Source organism: Symphalangus syndactylus, chromosome 10 (assembly GCF_028878055.3).
Source record: "Symphalangus syndactylus isolate Jambi chromosome 10, NHGRI_mSymSyn1-v2.1_pri, whole genome shotgun sequence".
NCBI classification, from domain to species: Eukaryota; Metazoa; Chordata; class Mammalia; order Primates; family Hylobatidae; genus Symphalangus; species Symphalangus syndactylus.
The window spans coordinates 16,603,319-16,625,724 of NC_072432.2; the positions used below are offsets into that span (position 1 = coordinate 16,603,319).

At 41.9% G+C, this 22,406-nt stretch overlaps 1 protein-coding gene and 1 long non-coding RNA gene across 22 annotated transcripts in view; one reads left to right on the forward strand and one right to left on the reverse strand.

Moving 5' to 3' along the window:
- The window catches only part of CELF2 (CUGBP Elav-like family member 2), an 868,560-nt gene that overhangs the window by 704,437 nt on the left and 141,717 nt on the right, over window positions 1–22,406 (forward strand). The window lies entirely within an intron of this gene.
- LOC134731618 (uncharacterized) lies at window positions 742–2,144 on the reverse strand. Its single transcript, XR_010114036.1, has 3 exons — window positions 2,086–2,144; window positions 1,559–1,622; window positions 742–888 (listed from the first exon to the last, which is right to left on the reverse strand). It is a non-coding gene; the product is annotated as an uncharacterized lncRNA (long non-coding RNA).

Sequence of the window (22,406 nt, forward strand, 5' to 3'; positions counted from 1 at the left end):
AAGAAGGAATCCCTTTAAATGCCCCATACTCTGGTGATGCCGAGACTGTACCCGTCGGCCACAGTGCTGAATTTCTGTGACTTCTATCAAAGGGCAGCATCTACCCTGGCAGATAATACCTATCATGGGTACATTTTGATCCTTACATCTCTGGAGAGAAAAGGAGGAGGAAGGGGAAGGAGGGAGACAAAAAAGACCGACAGAGCGAGCTAATATCAAAGAAGAAAAGAAATTACTCATGGCCACGTTTAACCATTTTGTTTTCTTCTCTTCTGTCTGGGGCATTAAGACTTCAGCTAGTCCCCAGTCATCTTTTCCCCAGTAGCTTTGCTTTTCTGGAATTAAAGTAGCAGAAGAATAAAGAAAACAGGCGCTGGATGAAAGGAGAACAGACTTCTTTGGTAGAAATGTGACATGAAAAGAAAACCCAGGGTTTCTAGGCTTCTGTTTCAATCCCTGCAGCACGTATTGCAGGTTGATTGAAAAAGTGAAGTCTAGGTGATCTCACAATTTGCATTTGCCACTGAGTGCATGTCTAGGCTGCCTGTCTAGAAGCCTCACTTGCCTTTGTATTTGCACCCAGCAAGAAAGAGATAGCTCCCCACTAGAGATGTCTTACCATCAGTCACCCAGTTGTACCACTCTGGGCTACCATACCATGGGGCATTAGGCAACCAGTCCTTTGGAGGGGACAAGTCCAGTTTCCGGGCCAGAAGGAGAGGTGTTGTCAACAGGGTGACGCTGTTAGTTACTCTGAAACACACACACATTGCCTCAGAGCTGCCTTAGCATGACCTACCTGCCTTTCCTTGCTTTCGCTCCAGAGACCCCAGATAATCAGGCATTCGGGTTGAAAGGTTTACTTGCTGCCTCCTTCATACTCTGCTTCTAATGAAAGTTTAAAATTAACCATAGTCAAGTTGTATTTTAGAAGTGTTCAGAATTCTAGCATTAATTAAAAAATCATGACATACCTTTTGAAGAAGTTTATTATCTTGAATAATTCCTACCATGGTAAAATGTAAAACACCACTGGTATAATTAGTACTGCTTTTTGTATCTTCCGTTAGTAGATTCTTAAAAGACTGAATTTTCATCCTTGGACATACAGCCCCAGATTCTAACCTCATCATAATTTCACTGATTATGAGGCCATCCATTCTCCTGCTTCATTATCTAATATTGGGTGGGCCAAACCTTTTACAAGAATAGCTCACAGGCATGCCAGAGTGTACAGCCATGAATAACTACAGAATAATCATTATGATCTTCGAAACCATTGGAACATAAGAAGGGCTGGAAAGATAATTGACCAAATGGGAAAAAGTGGAAACTAGGCTAAAATAAGATGATTTAGCGACAGATTGACATAGGTTTATATATTCTGAAAATAGAAATGATGACGATAATGTGTTGGGTTCTGAGACAGTCGGGAGAATTGAAGATGTTCCGACCCATACTGAGAAATTCCATGGGGAATCAGTCAGATATAAGGTTATCTGAGTGATGTATATTAGGTATAATACTAAGGAAATTTGTAGTGAACTAGAGCTCTTACCTGTGTTAAAGAATCAGGGTCTTCAAATATGTCTTCAAATGTTTCTACATTTGCCTTGATGAGTCTTTGTTACAGAGAAAGGAATGCAGAAAAAAAGGCATGTGTGAGCTGGTGGATTATGCTGTACAGGAATTTGTCAAAGCCTGAGTCACATAGACAAACACACACACACAAATGGCAAGCAGAGAAGAAAGTTTTGCTGTAAATGGAAAAAGGGGCTAGTTAGCTACACTGGGGAGTGTTGTAATGGTAAAGCCAATGGGTCAGACAGTGGGGATGGCCTTGGAAACACTGCAGGAATTGGTATTTTGGATCAGGATTTTTTTCATTCTCTATGTAAGTGACAGACATGTTTCTAATCCAGTATCCACATTCTGGTATTAATTCACATTGGAGAAACCCATAAGATACACTCTGGACGATGATCAGTTTGAAGAATAAAGGAATATAATTTCTCTATTTCTACTGGAAGGTCATAAATAGGAATTAGGGAGAAGGATTAAAGGGCTGAGAGAATATTCACTCACCACACTATTTAACTGACCCACCATCTGATCATTATAAAATATGTTGGGCTATGTTGGGCTTTATTGCTTATGTAGGACAAATTCTGCAGCTTTACCCACATGTGGGTCAAGACCTGTCTCTTTATAGTAGTCTTCCAGCATCGTCTGCATTTACTAAGTTCATGAATTGCTGCTATTTTGTTGCCTTTGTAGCTTTAGGTGAAAAAATCCTTCCCAAACTACTGTAGTTTAATGGGAACTGCATCCTAGTCAAGTAAGGAAATACGCAAACATCAGCGATGGGGAGGAGCAGAGGAAACAAGGCCTTACTCAGAATTGCTATCAATTTTAATACCTCCCTACTAAACATTCTGTGTAGGGGATGCCTTAGTAATCTGAACTTTTTAGAAAGGGGTGTTTTTTAGAGAGGGGTATTTTTGAAAGCTAGTATCAACATGTTTAAACTCTGCCCCCCCACCGCCCCAAATGCTAAACGTTCCCAGTGATGCACCAGACACCAAGTGTTATGGAACAGGTAATCCACCACTTTTCACAGAAAGCTTTTTAGCTCCTAACTAGGCCACTGTGCCTGATATTGGGAAACGTTTTTGAAGGATATCAAGGAGATGGAGGAGTTCCAAAGGAGAGCAGCATGAATCGCAAAGGTCCGGGAAGGTGAGCCCACATGGAAAGGTCTAGGAGGTTAACTTAAAAGACCTCAGAGCATTGAGTCATGAGATTGAAAAGGGGGAAAGGCTGTAGCAAGACATTAAAAGGAGGGATTGTGTTCTCAAAAAAAAAAAAGGAGAGAATATGATTGAAGTTTTGAAGACGCTAAAGTGCAGAGTGAAGCTATATATAGATAAGCTCTTTCAATTAATGCTAAACCCTGGGATACTGCTGCTGATGTTTAAAATGTTGGAACAGCAGGCAACATGTAGAGTTTGAGCCAAACTTTTACAGAGAAGAGGTGGTGAACTTAGAGCACGTTACAAAAGTTAAGGAGATGGTGGGGCAGCTCACCCAGCAGTTCCCAGGAGGGGGCCTCTGGTCAGCTCTCACATAGGCTTAATGCAGAGCCCTTTTGTAACAATGAGTTGAGGTTAGGGTAGCCTTCAAAGCCCTGGGTCCCTTTTAATGTTGAACTGAATATAGAACAGAAACGATGAAAAATGTGGTGCCGGCAGCTGACACAGTGTTTACCAAAGCACCAGTCATGTGGCAGTAGACGCTTCTGGGTGCCTACTGTGTACGAGGCATCATTCTCAGTGCTGAGAACATAAAGATGAGCAGGCCATGTTCTTTGCCTCAGAAGTAGAGAAAGAATTGTCTGTAGTAAAGACGGGAGAGCCACAATTACCTTGAAATGTAAAACCAGCTTCAGCTTAGCCATGTCCATTGCACACATGCATGCATGTATGTTCTTGTGCGCATGTGTTTTCTGTTTAGCAGAGAATGCGCTTGAGAGCATGATCATCCTGTGCTATTCATATAATAAAGATGAAGTGAGAGAACATTAGAGGAACCAAGGCCATGTGATGGTACGCGTCTGACGTTTTTCCTTTCAGTGACATGCCCGTATCTCCTCTTTCCCCTTTTTCCCCTTTTTCTTCATTTGGTTCCCCTCCCTATAGGGAGTTTAGGGCAAGAAGAGGCTAAAGTTTCACTGATGAGCCTTTCTGAGGGTTCTCCATTAAATCCAAGGATAGAAGATGTGCAGGCCTCTTATTAGCATAATGAAGGCATCAGCATTGCCTCAGGCTGGTCCTCGTACCCTTTTCCTTGTAATGGTGTTTGGTGTAGGGTCCTGAGGAAGAGCTGCCAGCCCCTACCTGATGGATTGACATCCCCTTGGCACCAAAGAGCGACCGATAGTGTTAACTGTCACGGGAGACATGTATATATGTGTGTAGAACTCTGACGTGTATTTTAAACTTTGCAGTAGCACAAAGTTAATTTGTTTCTTTGTCATTTGTTTTCGAGTGGGTGTGGCATTGCTTATAAAATGTTGAATGTAAGTTGCCTAGGATGGCGCCTGGCATATGGTGGAAATTGAATAAAGGCTACTAGGTAGTGTAGACTAGATGGACTAGAAAACAGTACAGATGCAGATGCTTTCAGATGTTCTCTTTGCCACAGAGAGACCTTTCTGAATGCTTTGTTCAAAGTTGACAGTGTGAGTAAACTACCATCAACAAGGCATTACTTTTGGGTAATTTTTTCAATGTTTATCCCAGTTTCTTCATCCCCTTTTACATAGCCTCTTGTACTGCAAGCTACACTCAGTTTTAAAGATGATGGGTTGGCGTTAGAGTGGTGTTCTGTGGCCAGTGGAGGAGGAAGCTTGCTCACTTTAATGCAGAATCTCTAAGCATCCTGCGCTAACCATTGGCAGGAAGGTTATTTCAGTGAGACGCTGGTTCCTTCTCACCCCTGCACCCTTCCCGGAATCACCACTGGTTGCAGAAGCCTATATAGGGTAGCTCGTTTGGACGAAGTATTGTTAAGACGGTTATTAGAAGACTCTCAACTTAGAAAAGGAAGTAAACATGTTCATACTAGCTTTCATAAATCCCCCTCTCTAAAAAACATCCCTTTCTAAAAAATTCACATTACTAAGGCATCCCCTACACAGAATGTTTAGTAGGGAGGTATTAAAATTAATAGCAATTCTGAGTAAGTTTCTTCTCATGTAGTTAATGCAGCATAATGAAAGAAATAAAAGTCTCCTTATTTTTTTACTTTTTATGTTGCTTCTTAAATATTCTCCTTCGAGTCAGGTTAGCTTACCTTGGGTGTTTGTATTTTGTTGGCTTATGTTTGCATGTGTGAATTTAAAAAAAAAGAATATTAGGTTATTAAAAGGAGGATATGAACCAAAATGTTGGCATGAATTAAGAAAAATCAGTGAAGAACCGTTGCTTAATTTGTACACTTCCCTGCAGTGCTGGAAATGGACTTTTCCTTCACAATTCCATGAGGCAGGGAGAAAACGGACCAGCCTGGTTTGACGTTCCAGGCGGAATGAAGTACCTCAACAGCAAAGAAGGAAATAGGGGCCTTAGTTTTTAAATCCTCTGTAAGATAGTCAAGGCTTGTCCAGGAGAATGTTAGGTTTTGTAAGAAGGGGCCATTTTGCCCTTTCTGTTCAGGATTCAACAATTGCTTGTTGATTTGGGGTGAAGATGCCATGAACTCAGGAGCAGCTGAGGAGGGCCTTTCTCTGCCTCCCATTCCCAAAGCATTCTCCCTAACCCCATGGCGGAGGCTGCGGAGAGTGTTGTAGGCAGTTGCAGTGCCCATCACTCTCTGGGTGAAGCCTGTATGTCCTGGTGGTGGCTTAGAAGACAGCCCCTGTGAGGCTCAGTAAGCCGCAGCCTAGATTGGAACAACGTGACTGCCTGGTAGGATAAAGGAGACGACATCTGAAAACAGGGTTTAAGGTGTTTGCAAAGAGGTCAGATCCCTACACATGAAACGCTGCGGCTACAGCTGCAGCCATGCTACCTGCCACGCGCCCTGGCCTGCGTCAGCGTGATGGAGTAGGCAACCTGGTTCGGCGCAAAGAGGAAATGCGCGTTCTGTGCCCAGTCCTCGCTCCGCTTTGCCAACCGGGCTGCTGAGTGTGATGCTCCCTTTGTGAAGTGGACATCTGTCTAATGGGAACTGGACGGTGACCACCAGTCTGTTTTACACAGGCCACCATACAGCTGCCAGGTGGCGCTGGCTCTTAGCTGTTCTGCAAGTCCAGCACGGGTTGTATTCAGCTCTAGAGGTGGCAAACACGGGGCCCTTCCACCAGGCCCACTCCCTGCAAAGGAAGTGCTTCCGAGAGCCAAGGCTTTGCTCTAATCTCTGTGAAGGAAGAAAAACACTTGGGGAAAGGTAATGAATAAATGAAAGACACACTTTTGTAATCGTGTATTTTAGGCTTTCCTCTCTACCTAATTGTGCTCTAATCTGTACTTAGGAGTATAGTTTTTTAAGTGGGACATGTCAGGCTTTTATGCCACAGATTAAACTCCAAGGCAAATAAATGTGTGACAGCTTAAGAGGCGAAAAGAAGAGTCTTCGTCAAATGGCAGAGTTTGATTGTTTAACCCAGACTAATCAGTCTTTGGAGGGCCTGCCACATGTCTTCCAGACGGCTAGAATGCTCAGGAGATAAGAGTGGGGGCTGTCGCTGTGTGGCTTTCTCCCCGTGCATTAGCCGCAGAGCTGAGTGAGTCTGTGAAAACCCATTGGTCGGGCTGCCCTAGCAACACAGAATGCTGTGCTGACACATACTCCATCACATGTTTGCGATGAAAATGCTGTATTTTTAGAACACTTCAAAGTCAGGAAACCGTTAAACCACACTGCATCCTCTCTTGCCCTCTGGCCACTTCCTCCACACCCCCAGGAACATTGTCCCCATTTCACAGAAAAGGAGCCTGAGACAAAGATTAAGTGATATTTTAAGCAAAGCTGATAATCCCAGGGAAAATTGCTGATCAAGTTTTGAAATCCAACACATCCTTCGGAGTAATTTTTAATGCTTTCGCTTCTTTTACCTAAGCCATGTGTGTTCCATGTGACCTTAAATCTAAGCCCTAATATTGTAAATGGAGTTCAGAAGACAACTTAGTCTCCCATTTTCTTTCCTGGCATTCATTCAAATAAAAATAGGCATGTAATACTGTACTGTTAAAAAAAAGAAAAATCAAAGCTTCACGCACACTTTGAAAATCTTTTAGAATTTATGATGCTTATTTTCTTAGGTATCTTTATGCAAATAAAGATCAGAAGTCCTTTGAGTTTACATCACTTGCTGAAGGACTGTATCTTGTGTGTCTCTGAAATTTGTGTGCCTAGCTCGGTGCCTGGCATGGAATAGCCATTGAAAAGTAGCCGCAGATTGAATGAATGAAGTAAATGCTACCTCTCTCTGATCCACCACTAACTTACCCATTTTTACAGAGTTACTATTCTGTGGAGCAGAGACATGCTTGTATTTATTCTTAGGACATGTGTTGAGAGCCCTACGTGCCAGGCAGTGTGCAGCGTCTCAGGAATACAAAGATGACTACTGGGGCATGATGGAATGGAGTGAGGAACATGAGGGTATGTGTGTGCCTGTGCTGGGGAGAGAGCCTGTGACAGTCTTCTTTTCTTTCCCTCCTGAAAGCTCTGTGATCCTATAAAGGTTAAGAACAACTGCATTGTACAAACAGGGGGAAGGAGGGTCAGAGTTGTCCAGCTTGTATAGAGTGTTGCCAAGTGCATGCTGAAAATCAGGTCTTAAAGTAGCAAAGCTTACGTGGTGTCAGGTAACGGTCACACTCAGCCCTAGTTCTCAAAATAGTCCTAAACCAAAAAATGTTCACTCGGCCTCCTAGCCCCCTAGTCTTCTCTGTCAGCAGCCCCAAATATATACGGCTGAGGTGTTTCTAATGTGAGGTTCTGTTAGCCTGTTGGTGCTCCTCAGTCACTGGGGGCCAAAGAGGAAAACAAAGAGAGTGAAAGAGTTTCTAAATTGTAAAACTCCATACCCATCTGAGCCCTGATGTCTGGTTCTGTGCGTTTCCTGGTTTCGATGAATCTCCATGTCTTGGTTAGCTTTTGTCTACCCTTTGGCTACCAGATCAAATGCCACCTTCCCAGAAAGCAGCAACGGGAATGGGAAGGTGGTGAACCTAAAAGGCAGCGTAGGGTGGTGGTTGAGAACAGGGACTTGGAGACTGCATGCCTCTCCGGATCCCTCCTCCACCACCGCCTCTGTGACCTAGACTAAGGATTGACTTCCCCACGCCTCTGCTTCCTCATCTGCAGGATGAACAGGGCTGTTGAGCAGATTCAGTGAGGTCGTGGAGGCAGAGCAGTGACAACAATGTCTGGACTCGGTAAAACCGACACCATGCTCAGTCTCCTCCTGATGAGGAAACCCAAGTCCGGAAACATGAAGGGGGCCCTTCCAGGCTGACGCTATCTCCCAGTGACAGCTCTGGGTATAGCCTGCCATCCGAACAGATTAGCCTTTCGGTGACAGCAAGATCAGTTCTCAGTAGTATTGACAATAAGAATAATAACTAGTATTTCTCTGGAGTACTTGCCATGCTTTAGGTCTTGTACTAAGGGCTGACTATACATTATCTTGTTAAAATGTATCCTCACAATAATCCTGTGAGATTAATACTACTTATGGTGCCCACTTTACAGAGAAGAAAACTGAAACTTAGCAAAGTAACACATCTAAGTGTGTGACAGCATGGAATGAATGCATGAATGAGTTTATTTATTTATTTATTTATTTAGAGACCAAGTCTTGTTCTGTTGCCCAGGCTGGAGTGCAATGACGTGATCTCGGCTCACTACAAGCTCTGCCTCCCAGGTTCAAGCGATTCCCCTGCCTCAGCCTCCCTAATAACTGGGACTACAGGCGGCTGCCAGTATGCCCTGCTAATTTTTGTGTTTTTAGTAGAGGTGGGGTTTTGCCATGTTGGCCAGGCTGGTCTCAAACTCCTGACCTCAAGTGATCAGCCCGCCTTGGCCTCCCAAAGTGCTGGGATTACAGGGGTAAGCCAACGTTCCCGGCCCAGACATGGGATTTAAACCTAAATATTTTGTTGGTAGCATCCCCACTTTTAACCATGACATTGTCCTTGTTCTGGTTCCGGGGCTTCTGTAGCATGGAGCTGGGCACATCTCTCTGCCTGCTGTGCTTGTCAAACTGACATTACCTCTCTCATTTCAGAATGAATACTCCTCTCGACTGTCAGTTGTCATTGATGTCTCTGTATTCGTACCAGTTAGCACAGTGTGTGGTAACCAATAGGTGCTTAATGTTTGTTGAAGTACACTGAATTATTCCTTCAACATTCCTTGGATTTCTTGCTCCCATGCCTGAATTTTGCCATTTCCTCTACCTAGAGGTGTCATTTCTTTTTCCCAGTTCTGATGGTTTCTATTGTGGCCTTTCAGCATCCAGTGCATATGCCATTGCATCCATAATGGCTCTTCCTCCTGGACACCCCAGCAGAGTCATGTCCCGCTCTACTGAAATTCCTGTGACACTGGGTACCCCTGTCACTGTGCACAGTACTTTGTGCCATTCTGCAGTTGCATACGCATTTGTCATCTCTGAACTCTAAGTGTCTTGCATTGGGGCTGTTTTAGTCCATTGGTATACATTATAGGATCTCATTGAACTCAGTACAGTGCCTCACAACAGTGAAGAACATTTGCTGATGGAGAGAATGCAAAGCATTCAAGAGAAGGGGACATTATTTTCCCACCAGCCTGTATCCTGCCTTGTTCTTCTTTTCCTTTTCATGGCACGTTGACATAGAACACCCCGTTGCATTCCTGGTTTTTAATCAGCTGGTGGGCACTCCATGGAGCATGAAAAAATATTGTTTCAGCTGAAGCAATGGAAGTAAGAGAATCATTTTAGGGTGTCACTGTAGTGTGAAAAGCTTTGACATTTAAAATAAAATAAGGAAGGAGAAAAACAGTTCACTCTGTCATTGGAGTCTCTTGCCAGCAAGGGCTCCGAGCCCTCTGAGCAGCGTGCTCACCTGAAACCCCGCCAGACTTACAGATGTTTCCTTTGGCTCCGGTGTGAAGAACCACACTGCAGCTCTCAGGAACTATTCCATTCTGGCAGGGACTGATGTAACCGGGGAGCAGGGCAGCAAACAGAAATGACTTCATAGGTCCTATCCCTCTCTACTTTCCTAGATCCCGTAGTGCACACTGCCCTTTTCCTTTGAGTTTTCATCCATCACTTTATTCACTTAGGGCCAAGACATACAACCCTTTTATGAGGCTATGAAAATTCCACTTAGCCAAGTGCGTGTTTGGAACTCTAAGACAATGATATACTTTGCCCCTCGTTGTGATCCTAGAGCTTCCCTGAAGGTCATGTGTAGGCTAATGGAACTCTTCCAGACTTGGATTTTCTTCCTTTGAGGGCTCGGATTATAACATGGAGGAAAAATTTATTTTTAGGGATCAGAGAAGAATTCGAGTCAAGGATAACAAAGAGGTTTGAAGAGAAAATGAGAGTGGAAGTTCCAAAGGCTAGTGTCTCTCACCTCTCCCGTACCACCCCACGTTTTAAGCTGCCCTTTTTAATTAGACATTCTGCCGGCATACAGCTTGTCCAAAACCAAACGTATTATCTGCTCTTTGGTTGGCCCTGTTGTGTTAATGGAACAGTCTTCCTTCTTGTCACCCAATCTCAGAATCTCGGCATTATCCCTGACTGCTGCCTTTCCTTTCCTTCACATCCAAATCTTGTGAACTTGAGTTTTTTAATATTCCTACTGCCATTTTGTCCATTCCTACTGTCGTCACCATTGGTGCCACTTAGAATATCAAAGGGTCTTTTTAACAGCTCTATGGAGACATAATTGATATGCAGTAAACTTCACGTACTTAAAGTATAAAATTTGATACGTCTTAACATATGTATACACCTGTGAAACCATCATAACAATCAAAATAACAAACACATCTCTCACCCCTGAAAGCTTCCTCAGGCATCTCAGCAGTCCCTTCCATCCTGGCTGCCCCATGCCTCAATTACTGACCTGCTTTCTGTTGTATGTGGTTTCCATTTCCTAGAATGCTACATAACTGCAGCCATACAGCATGTGCTTTCTTGGATCTGGCTTCCTTTGCTCAGCCTGATTCATCCATGTCACTCATTGATTCCTTTTGATTGCTGAGTAGCGTTCCATAGAATGGAGGTACCACAGCTCATCACCTCTCCTCTCGATGAGTATTTGGGTTGTTGTCAATTTCTGAATATTTTAAACAAAAAGCTGCTGGGAACATCCATGTGCAAGTATTTGTAAAGACAAGTGCTTTTGTTGCTCAGCTAGACACCTTAAGAGTGGAATGGCTGTATCAAACCACTGTGTAGGTTTATATTGAACTTCTTAAGAAATGCCTGTTTGCTAAAGGGATTGTACCATTTTACATTCCTACCAGCAATATCTGAGAGTTTCATTCCCTCCACATTCCCGCCAACACTTGGTGTAATCAGTATTCCTAGTTTTACCCCCTCTAATCTGTGTGTAGTGGTATGTCATTATGGTCTTAATTTTAATTTGCCTGATGGCTAACGATGCTGAGCATCTTTTGATATGTTTGATTCATGTATATCTATCTTCAATTCAGATCTTTTGCTCATTTTTTACTTGGGTTATTGCCTTATTGTTGAGTTTTGAGAGTTCTGGATATGCTCTTTGATCAAAATACTTCACTAGATATACGTTTTGCAAATATTTACTGCTAGTTTGTTTCTTGTTATCTCTTAATATTTTTTGAAAAACAGTTTCTAATTTTGATGAAGCCTTATTTATAAATTCCTTCTTTTACTGATTGTGCTTTGGGTTTTATATCAAAGAAAACCTAACCCAAGGTCATAAAGGTTTTTTCTATATTTTCTTCTAGAAGTATTACAGATTTAGGCTTTACATTTTAGTCTTTGATCTATTTTGAGTTAATTTTTATATTCAGCATGAATTATTTATTGAAGTTCATCTTTTTGCATGTGGATATTCAATTGTTGCAGCACTGTTTGTCCTTTCTCCACTGATTGCTTTTGTATATGTGTCAAAAATCAGTTGCGTGTATATGTCAGTTTATTTAAAGACAGTCTGACCTGCTCCAGTGATCTTATTTGTCTATCTTTGCATCAGTATTACATTGCATTCGTTACTGCAACTTTATCACAAGTCTTGAAGTCAGATACTGTTAGTCTTCCAACTTTGTTCCTCATTTTCAAAGTTGTTTTGGCTATTCTAGATTCTTTGTATCTCCTCATAAATTTAGGATCCATTGGGCAGTTTTTACAATAAAAGCCTACTACAGTTTTTATAGGAAATGCATTGGATCTCTTCATCAATTTGGAGAAATTTGTCATCTTAGCAATACTGAGTCTTCAAAACCATGAAGTGGTGTATTTCTCCACTTCTTTAGATCTTCTTTGATTTCCCTCACAAATGTTTTGTGGTTTGCCATGAACAGGACTTTGCATATCCCTTGTCAGATTTGTCCCTAGGTGTTTTATATTTTCCGTGGTCTTCCAACTAATTTTATTCTATTAGCTATTTCTAATGGTTTGTTTCTAGCATATAGAAATATAATTGATTTTCGTGTATTGATTATGTATCCTACAACCTTGCTAAACTCATTCTAGTAGCTTTTTTAAAGAGTCTGTTGGACTTTCTACGTGGATGGTCATGTCATTTGCACATAAAGACAGTTCTACTTCTTTTCCAATCTAGGTGTTGTCTTTTCTTGCCTGCTTGCACTGGCCAAAACTTCCACTATGGAGGTGAATAGAAATAGTGAGAGCAGACATTATTATCATGTTCTTGATATTAGAGGAAGAGTTTTTTTACACTGAAAAGTATGATGTAATGTATAGGTTTTTCACAGATGCCCTTTATCAAGGACATTGTCTTGTCTTCCTATTTTGCTGAGAATTGTCATCAGGAATGGATATTAGATTTTTTTATGTTTTTTCTGAGTCTGTTGAGATGATCTTATGGGTTTGTCTGTTTGTAAGTATGGTAAATCACATTGTTTTTGTTTTTTTTTTTTTTAAGACAGGATCTCGCTCTGTTGCCCATGCTAGAGTGAAGTGACGCAGTCACAGCTCACTGCAGCCTTGAACTCCTGGGCTCAAGTGATCCTCTTGTCTTAGCCTCCCAAAGTGCTGGGATTACAGGTGCATGTCACCACACCCAGCTGTATTGACTGATTTGGATATTGAGCCAACCTTGAATTGCTGGGATAAGCCCTACTTGGTCATGATGATCCCCCCACTGCACCCGCTGCCCCCGAGATGGAGTTTCACTCTTGTTGCCCAGGCTAGAGTTCAATGGCACGATCTCGGCTCCCCGCAACCTCTGCCTCCTGGATTCAAGTGATTCTCCTGCCTCAGCCTCTGGAGTAGCTGGGATTACAGCCATGCACCAACACGCCTGGCTAATTTTGTATTTTTAGTAGAGACAGGGTTTCTCCATGTTGGTCAAGCTTGTTTCAAACTCCTGACCTCAGGTGATGTGCCCGCCTCAGCCTCCCAAAGTACTGGGATTACAAGCATGAGCCACCGTGCCTGGCTGGTCATGATGATTTTATTGGATTCTGTTTGCTCAAATTTTGTTTAGAATTTTTACATCTGTGTTCAGGAAGAATATTTTTCTGTAGTTTGTTTATAACTTCTTTGGCTGGTTTTGGTATAATGGCAATCCTGATCTCATAGAATGAATTGGGAAGTGTTCTTTCCTCTTCAGTTTCCTGGAAAATTGTTTATAAAGTTGTATTATTTCTTTAGTTGTTTGGTAGAATTCATCACATAAGTCACCTGGACTTCAAGTTACCTATGTAAGAAGGTTTTTAACTACAAATTGAATTTCTTTAGTACCTATAGGAATATTTAGGTTCTCTATTTTTCCTTGAGTGCATTTCTCCTTTCAAATAATATGTCCATTTACCCTAAGTGGTCAAATTTATTGTCATAAAACTGTGTATAATCCCTTAATATCCTTTTAATGTGTGCAAAATCTACACATAAAGACAGTTCTGCTTGTCATCTCTCCTGATACTGCTGATACTGTTAATTTGTGCTTGCCTTCTTTTTTCCCTTTGTCTTAAAGTTCTCAGTTTTATTTGTCTGCTAAAGAACCAGCCTTTGGTTTTGTTGATTTTCTTTATTTTTTTTTTCTGTATCTTTGGTTTTCACTTTAATTTTTATTGCTTCCATTCTTTTGCTTATTTGGGGTCTGACTTGCTTTTATTTTTCTAACTTTTAAGATGAAAGCTGAGGTTACTGATTTGAAATCATTTTTCTCCAAATGAAAGTATTTAATGATATGTAATTCCTCCCAAGTACCATTTTACCTACATCCACAAATTCTGATATGCTGTAGTTTCATTTTCATTCAGTTGAAAATACTTTCTAATTTCTCTTTTGATTTCTTCTTTGACCCATGGGTTATTCAGAATATGTCATTTAATTTCAAAATACAGATTGAGCATCCCTAATCCAAAAATCCAAACTTTGAAATACTCTAAAACCTGAAATTTTTTTCAGTTACTGACATGATGTTCAAAGGAAATGTTCATTGGAGCATTTTGGATCAGGTTAGGGATGCTCAACCAGTAAGTATAATGCAAATATTCAAAAATCTGAAAGCAAAAATCCAATACATTTACGGGCCCAAGCATTTTGGACAAAGGATCTCAACCTGTATTTGAGGGGAGTATGGGAGTTTTTTCTGTTACTGATGTTTAATTAAGTGTCCTTTTGGTCAAGGTATATACCTTGTATGGCTTGAGAACTCTTAAATTCATTGAGACTTATTTGATGCCCCATAATATGACTTATCTTGGTAAACAGTCCACATGCATCTCAAAAGAACAGGTATCCTATTGTTCTTGGACTGAGTGTTCTACAAAAGTGAGTTTGATCAAATAACATTCTGCAAATCTTCAATATCTTTACTGATTTTCTGGATATTAATACTTGTTCTATCAATTATTGAGAAAGGCTATTGAAATCTCTTGTGTATTTGTGTATTTCTCCTTTGAGTTGTATTTTTGCCTTATGTATTTTGAAGTTCTGTTTTTTTGATGAATAGACGTTTAGAATTTTTGTGTTCTCTTTGTGAATTGACTCCTTGGTGGTTTTGAAATGACCTTTATTTCTGGGATTATCCTTTGATTTGAAATTATTATATTAGTATAGCCACTTCAGCTTTCTTTGATTCCTGTTAAATAATATATATTTTTACATTCTCTCTCTTCACGTGTATGTATCTGTCTATTTAAAGTGCATTTATTGTACACAGCAGGTAGTTGGATCATAATTTTTTTGAATCCACTCAGACAAGCTCTACCTTTTAATTGGAGTGTTTAGATAATTAACATGTAATGTAATTGTTGATAAAGTTTGGTTTAGGTCTCTAATCTCACTGAGGTTTTTTCCCCCCCACACACACCTGTTCTTACCTTTTGCCTCTTCTTATTACTTTGAATTACTTTTTCATTTTACCTCCTTTGTTGGCTTATTAGTTATAGCTCTTTTTTGTTGTTTTAGAGTATTTGTTACACGTCTTTATCATTCAAGCGATAGTATGCAACTTCCTGTATAGCATGAGAATCTACTTACATTTCTCCCTTCGCAGACTTTATGCTGTTGCTGTTTTACATTTTGCTTTTACATGTTAAAATACGTCCACAATACCTTGTTACAATTTTGTTTAATTGGCCAAATTTCTTTTGTAGATATTTCAATCATAAGAAAACTATCTCGCCTGTTTATGCTCGTAGTTACTACTTCCGTGCTCTGTTCCTTTGTATAGATCCATATTTCCTTCTGGTATCATTTTCCTTCTGCCTGAAGGACTTCTTTTACTATTTCTTGGGCAGCCTGGTGGTAAATCCTTTCACCTTTTGTGTGTCTTTCACCTTTTGTGTGTCTTTCACCTTTTGTGTTTTGCCCCTTTTTTGAAGTATGTATCTAGATCTAGATATATATATATTTTTGAGACTGAGCTTCGCTCTTACTGCCCAGGTTGGAGTGCAGTGGCACAATCTCAGCTCACTGCAACCTCCACCTCCCGGGTTCAAGCGATTCTCCTGCCTCAGCCTCCCAAGTAGCTGGGATTACAGGCATGTGCCACCACACCCGGCTAATTGTGTATTTTTAGTAGACGGGTTTTCTCCATGTTAGTCAGGGTGGTATCGAACTCCCAACCTCAGGTGATCTGCCCGCCTCGGCCTCCCTAAGTGCCGGGATTACAGGTGTGAGTCACCACGCCCAGACTGAAGTATATTTTTACTGGCTATAGATTTCTAGGTGGACAGGGTTTTTCTTTTCTTTCAGTATGTTAAACACATTGCTTCACTGTCTTCTCACTTGTATTGTTTCAGATGTCATCCTTCTCCTTCTGTTTTTTTTTTCCTCAGTCTGCTTTTAACATTTTCTCTTTATGTGACTGGGTTTGAGTAATTTGATTATGATGTGCCTTGGTTTGGTTTTCTTCATATTTCTTGTATTTGGAATTCATTGAGATTTTTGGACATGTGAGCTTGCAGTTTTCATCAGATTTGGAAAACTTTCATCCGTTTCTTTTGTCAGATATTTTTAATGTCCCCTTTCTCTCTACTATCCTTGCAGACTCAGATTACTTGTATATTTGGCCATTTGAAGTTGCCTTACGGCTCACTAATGTGTTTTTTTCTTCCTTTTTTAAAGTCTCTGTTTCTCTATTCCATTTTGAAACACAGTTCACTCATCTTTTCTTCAGTGTTTAATCTGCTGTTAATCCCATCCGGTGTTTTCTTCATCTCAGACATTGTAGTTTTTAATCTCTAGAAGTCCATTTCGGATCTTTCTTAGATCTTCCAAGTCTCTGCTTGTCTTGTAGAACATACCAAATACAGAGATAAATAACCTTTTTGAGTCCTTGTCTGCTAATTCTAGCATCTGTATGATTATTTTCTACTTCTAAAGTGAGGCCTCTCCTAGTCCTGTACCCAAGACCGTGAATTGTGAGTATTTTCGGTCTGGCTGATAAGGACAGGCACTATTCCAAGCCTTTCATCTTTTTTGAGGGCTCTTTGTCTGGTAGTTTCTTCACTCATGTGTATTGATCATCACTGGATACTCAAGAGGGACCTCTGCAGATCTCTTGGACTCCTGTTAAATAATAAATATTTTTACATTTTCTCTCTTCACGTATATGTATCTTTCTATTTAAAGTGCATTTATTGTACACAGCAGGTAGTTGGATCTTAATTTTTTTGAATCCACTCGGACAAGCTCTACCTTTTAATCGGAGTGTTTAGATAATTAACATATAATATAATCATTGATAAAGTTTGGTTTAGGTCTCTAATCTCACTGAGGTTTTTTTTCCCCCCACCTGTTCTTCCCTTTTGCCTCTTCTTATTACTCTGTCTGTGCAGCTCCTTCCTCTTTGCTGCTCTTTCCGGTGAATTCTAATGGCCCCCGTACTCTCAGCTCAGGGAGTATACTGGGTCCTGCCTGGCGTCCAGCTCCCTGTGCTGTGGCCTGGAAACTCTTTCAGGCCATGAGCTATTTTCAGGCAAGAGGGCTGTCCATCTAGGCCAGAGGCAGAAGTCTGCAACTCTTAATTATACTTCCTGTCCCCTGGTTCTTTTCTCACAGTGCCTTCTATTTATCCAGAGGAATTCCAGCACCAGCGATAGCATGCAAACCTTTAGTGGCACACGTTGACTCAGATACAGTCCAGATTCCTTGGCCGTGCTTTCCAGGTCTTCCGTAAACCATTCTGTTCTTTCTCCTCTCATTCCCTTCGTTACCTTCATTTCCGTTCCTACAGATTTGTTAACTGGAATTTCTGTACTTCCATCTCTTTTTGTCGACAGCTTGTCTTTGTTCAGGTTCTCCATTTCCTGCACATTTTTAACACACTTACAAGTTGGAAATTATCTTCTTTCTGCAAACTCCTGTAAAGATTTATGTGCACCTGATTCAAGCCTTCACTTTCTACCTTGTATTAACTTACTTATGCACATGTCTTATCTCCTTCAACCACTTATAAATCAAATCACTTGAGGACGGGATTCATGTCTCATTTACTTGCTCTTAGAAATTTACAGTGTGTACACAGTAGGCAATCCATACATGCCCATGCAGTACGCATCTACTGGCAGTCTTGGGAATGAACACCAGATTAGATATTGATGAAATTTTGGCCCGATGATAAAGAATATCTTAGGCTAAAAGTAATGGGAAAATTAAATTGTTTGCAGGATGTTTCAGTACTACTCCCTACTTAGCTAGATTTATCTCCTCTTTCTTCTCTGTGTCTCAGTTTGCAAACAAGAACTGCCCTTTTCTCTTTGAAAAAAATGAACACTAAAGGCAGAGATTTTCCTTTGGCTGTCTTTGTATTCCCACAACCAAGCATGGTACATGGTTCAAGAAATGGCTGTTTAATCACAGCAGTAACTCCCAGTAGGAAGGATTCTCAAAGGAATTGTTCTTTTAAAAAAAAATTCACAAAGTAGGCTGTACCCTGAAAGTGCTAAGGAGAGCTTCTGTCCTCGAAAATCTCCCTGAAATACTGAAAGCGTACAAAAAAGGAGAAAGCTCAAAACTAAATTCTGACTCTCAGTCGCTGGGTTTTGTATCTCTTTTCTTTAAAAAAAAAAAAAAAAAAAAAAAAAAAAAAAAAAAAGCCATTGAAATGATTCCACTTATGAGTTACCTGGAGCAGTCAAATTCAGAAAGACAGAAAATAGGTTGGTGGTTGCCAGGGGCTGGAGCGGGAGGGAACAGGCATTAAAAGTGTAAGGGGGATATGGAGGTTTAGTGTGGGGAGATGTGAGAGTTCTGGAGATGGACAGTGGTTACAGTTGCACAGCAGCATCAATGTATTTAATGCTGCTGACCTCCATGGACGTCCTGGCCATGTGTACAGAAAACTTAGAAGTAAATTGGGATTTAAATTCCAGTTCCCTGAGGTTGGGCAAGCTGCTGGTGATCTCTGTTTTCTCATCTGTAAATGGGGCCTGATGTATTGAAAGGCACCTGGCTCAGTGCCTATAACAATGGACACTCATGTTCATCTAGTTCTGTCCCTTTTCAGCTTTAGAGACAGGCTTCCTACTTAGATGGTTCTCTCCAGCTATGGGGCTTGGAGAGTAAGGGGGCAGGAGTAGAAGTGTGGGAAGGGGCCATGCTCTGTTGATCTCAGCCAGTTGAAGCTGATGGTGCTGTCCTGGTGTTTATAAGGGGCTCCATCACACATGTACCCTTCCTTTATCATGTGGGAGGTACCCCAGGCAATGAAACGGAGAGGTGTCTCCTGGTGTTGCAGTGGGGAGGAGACCTCTGGACCAGGACGTGCTGTGGGGCGTCAGCTACCAACCTTGTGGTCTCGGGGAAAGTGACCCATCAAGGAGGCATTCAACAGGGACACCACCTTGAAATCTGAAGTCACTGAGTAGCAGGGGAGGTTGGAGCCTGGGGCACCCCTTGGCCTGCCCTTGGGTTTCATTTAACTGTGGCCTCCCCAGGATGTTACATGCCCTGGCCTCCTCCCTGCAGAAGATGAGGCTTATTCCCAGTCAGCAGACTGGACTTCTTCATAAGTGAAAAATAGTTATGTAATGGTTATCTCATTGGTGTTCAGATTTCTGAACAAAGCGATGATCCAAAATCTGAGTGTGGAGAAACGGATCCCCAGTGAAGGAGGAGGGAGGGGTCGTGCGCATGCTCATGCTGTTTATCCCAAGCCTGTTCTCCGCCCTCCCTGCCCTCTCATGCAGAGGCCCCCGCCCTGTGTCGACTCTACTTCTTAGGAACCTGGCAACCCAGGGAATTTTCCTGACAAGTCAGTGTCGTTTTATGGGTTATTGCTGTTTTCCCAGAATAGCCAATTAGTATCGAGGGAGTGTCACCTGCTCTTCTCCATGTTCAGCCCCTTCGTGAGCGCACTCATCAGGTTTAAGGAGCCAGCTGTCGCACCTGCTCGGCTGTGTACCCCAGCAGGCTGGGATCTTGTAAGATTCATGCCTACTGAGGAGGGTGCTTGTGTTCAGTCATGGTTGAGATGGGGCTTTTTCAGCACAGCCCCAAAATACTTGAAGAGGCGCAGAGGAAACTCGGCCTCCCGAGTGAGCATCCCCTTGATCCCAGCAAGGCTGGAGGGAGGCAGTGCTGTGGGTGGTTAGTTGGAGGAACCAAGGGCGTGACCTCCTTTATTCTAGTGACATTCAAGGGCACCAGCTGTTTTGACTCCCAGGAAGCCATTTTTCCCATGCTGAGTAGTCTCATGGCACCGTGTGCCACCACAGTGCTGCCCAGCCCTGCCACCCTGGACTGACCGATAGAGGGGAGACCACAGCATCAGCTGCTAACATGGAAGGACTTGATTGTGCAAGAGCTGGGTTTCCTGGGAAGTCAGACACCCTGCTCCTTCACCTCCCCATAACAGCTGTCCCCATGGCAGCCTCATGACAATAACAAGCCAGCCTTGCTATTTTGGAAAGCAGTGAGGGACGTGGAGATCTGATCTGGACAGTATTCATCTCCTGTGTGACCTGGGTGAGTTGCCCACCCTCACAGAGCTCTTTTCACCGAGTTCACATGGGACTCAAATGGGATGCTGTGTTTTAACCCCTTGCGTGCATTAGAATCACCTAGAGGAACTGAAACAGAGAAATACCAGTGTCCCGACCCCACCCCACCCTCAGGAATTTGTATTTAATTCCCCTGCTGGGTCCCAGGTGGCACCTGAAGGTATTGAGGTGATTCTAATGTGCAGCCGGGGTTGAGAAGGACCAAGCTGGACATTGCGAGAGCGCTCTGGTAAATTTCATTTGGTGTTGCTGTCATTACATTCTCCACTCACTTTGGCAGTGTCTGTGAATTTTCACATTTTTCATGTAAAGATTTTCATGACTTTTTTTCTTAACATTGTTTCCAACAACTACTCCAGGTCATTTAGTAAGAATTAGTCATGGTAGTTCACAGCCCTGAACCCAAACACCCCAGATCTTCAGCCTCGCATGGGGCTTCCGGTGACTCCATGGAGTGTCATCATAGTCCTTCCTTTGGAGAGCTGGGTTTTCTCAGGCGCCGTGAGTATCTGGACCAAGCTTCTCCAGGGCTGTCATTGCTTCCTGGTTGGAAAACCCCTAGATGCCAAATGCAAGAGGAGAAAGAGTGAAATTAACCACCTTGCCCATCAATAGCAGTCTCAAAATCATTGAACTGGGAGCCTGTAAGAAATCACACATTTCTGTGAATGTGTAGAGAATAACTCCAGCGTTTCACCATGACAAGTGCAGAAATTACATTTAAATGAGTACAGAAGAAAATTTCACCACAAACTGTGTTAGCCAAAGAAGGTTCTGTACAACGAGATGTAATTGAATTATGGGTAAGTTCTGTGTTCCTGCTGATGCCCTCCCTGCTCCGTCTGTGGCTGGGGCTCTCGAGCCAGCATTCCTGTTCGTTCCACCTGAGGACTCCATTGTGTGGGAAGGAGGAAGAGACTTAAACCCACCTAGGGGGCAGGTGCACAGCAGAAGGATAGTACCCATTGAGGGGCCAATATAGGTTTTGTAGTGAGAACATAATAATGCAGGTTTAACCAAAAGCATGTGATCTTTGAAGACACTGTTTGATCTTATGCATGGTTGTGGTATTTTGTAAGTAAAATAGCTTTTCCAAGAAATTCTAAAATGTGCCCATATGATGCTTCGTGTTTATAGATTTATGAAGTATTGGTTCTCAATATAACCTGGGAAAGAGGCTGGAGAGGTCTAGTCATCTTCATTTTCTGATGAGACAACTGAGATTTAGTTTAAATAGTGGTCACATTGCTAGGAATTTGGTTGTTCAAGGACAAGACTTACAGTGTTGAAACTCTCATTTTGGTGCATTTCATGTTTTAGAATTTTTCACAGTATTTTTACTTTTTAAAAATTTTTTATTTTATATATATTTTTTGTGACAGAGTCTCACTCTGTCGCCAGGCTGGAGTGTAGTGGCATGATCTCAGCTCACTGCAACCTCCGCCTCCCAAATTCAAGCGATTCTCCTGCCTCAGCCTCCTGAGTAGCTGGGACTACAGGCACACACCACCACGCCCAGCTAATTTTTGTATTTTTAGTAGAGACGGGGTTTCACCATCTTGGCCAGGATGATCTCGATCTCTTGACCTCGTGATCCACCTGCCTCAGCTTCCCAAAGTGCTGGGATTACAGGTGTGAGCCACCACACCCAGCCTATTTTTACTTTTTAAATTGAGTTTTCATTTTAAAATGAAAAATGAGAAAATTCAAAATTTTGAAATGAAAAAAACTGGTCTTTGCCCAGTAACGAACATGTGTACACCTTTGCATTCATACAGTCCCCTAGAACCAGTAAGTCCTTTCCCTGCAAAGCTGTCCTGAACATTCAGGGTCCACACATTGACCACTGAAGGGTAGGAGGAAAGGCAAAGCAAGCTGCACAAAGGGAAAATGGCCCGCAGCCTTCAACTGCGCTCTTGCTAGCCCTCCCCGCTTTGGTTATTATCAGCAAAGATCAGTGACATGTTAATATATGAGGCTGTTTTACTGTGAATATAATGGTAAATTTTAATAGAAATTGAGTTAGATAGCAGTTTCTGAATCTGAAAGAAAGTGACATTGCTTGCGAATGCTCATAGTAGCACTTAACATTATGAAGTTCAACTCAATTTTTATTTGCTGTTTCACAGGAAGCAATAATCTCTCATATTTTATAGTACCATCTGGGTTACAAAAATCCCGATGAGTCTTTGTTGGAACTCAGGAAG